Raw genomic sequence first — 1,059 nt, 5'->3', positions numbered from 1 at the left:
CGTCCATCGCAGTCTGCACCTAGGGTCTGCGTTCCCAGGCGACTCGCTAGCTCTTGAAACACGTCCCACTGATATCCCACTTGCCCCTGCCTTCACCCACCCGTAACAATGAGAAGCCCGAACACAGACGCCATCGGCCTCAGGGAAGGGGTTTTCCTGAAGCGCATTACCCGCTTCCCCGTCGCGAGAATACTGTGCGCATGCGCACTCGCAAAGCCGAGCCCCGTCGGCCCGGGCCTTACGCTTTATTGCGCGTGCGTCAGGCCAAACCGAAAGTACCTCCGCTCTTGGCCTTTGGGTTTTGTTTAGGCCTCCTGGGGCTGTGAATTTGAGTTGTTAAATCGTAGCGGAACAGGATATCAAACCATAGACCTTTACTTGACACCTCCCCTTCCTCAATAGATGCAGTCTCTCCCTTGACCACTCAAGAGACGACGTCCAAACCTTAGTCCAGCATTCTTGAACTTAGAGCCTGGCCCCATGGATTCTTTCCAACTTCATCTTACCTTGCTCACCTACAAACACTGGCTAGACCCTCTGGGGGATCCAAACACTTCAGTTGATCTAAGACCTGAAGCTCTTACAGCCAATGGGTCCTACCGGACTTTATGCTGGAACCCCCACCCACCTTAGCTGCCCGATTTCATCCACTAGTCATCCGACTCTATCAGCAATGTCCAGCCTGACGTGACAAGCAGATAGTGATTAAAGAAGGCAAATCTCTGGCCAGCTTGGCAACGAATTTATTAATTCAGAGTAGAAAGAGCAAGAATCCAACTGCTTTGATTCTTCAGTAAAACTTAGCCTCTTGACTGGAGAGATGCCAGCTTGCCCTCCCCCCAACTCTCCAAACAACTCACCCTCCTATTAAGGCACTTGAGAAAAGGGGGAACAGAGAAATCTCAGACCGAAACTCCCTGGCTCCTGGAGAGGGTCAGTGCTGTCCCATCAGATCTCAGCCACTGCTGAGCAAGCAAAGAGCTGGCAGAGACCTCTGCGAGGCAGGAAGTCCGGCCCCTCAAACACTGGTGGTAGGCACAAGGACAATGCCAGCACCAC

General features: G+C 52.8%; 1 long non-coding RNA gene across 1 annotated transcript in view; it reads right to left on the bottom strand.

Annotated features, from left to right (window-relative positions):
- LOC120584841 (uncharacterized) overlaps nucleotides 1–1,059 on the bottom strand; it is a 2,202-nt gene extending 1,143 nt beyond the window's left edge. The window contains exon 1 of the long non-coding RNA XR_005648155.1: nucleotides 101–1,059. This is a non-coding gene — a long non-coding RNA (uncharacterized LOC120584841). The remainder of the gene's footprint in view (nucleotides 1–100) is intronic.

This window comes from Pteropus medius, unplaced genomic scaffold (genome assembly GCF_902729225.1).
Source record: "Pteropus medius unplaced genomic scaffold, Ma_sr-lr_union100, whole genome shotgun sequence".
NCBI lineage: Eukaryota > Metazoa > Chordata > Mammalia > Chiroptera > Pteropodidae > Pteropus > Pteropus medius.
Note: the sequence above shows the minus strand (reverse complement) of the source record. Positions and strands in the feature narration are given on the sequence as shown.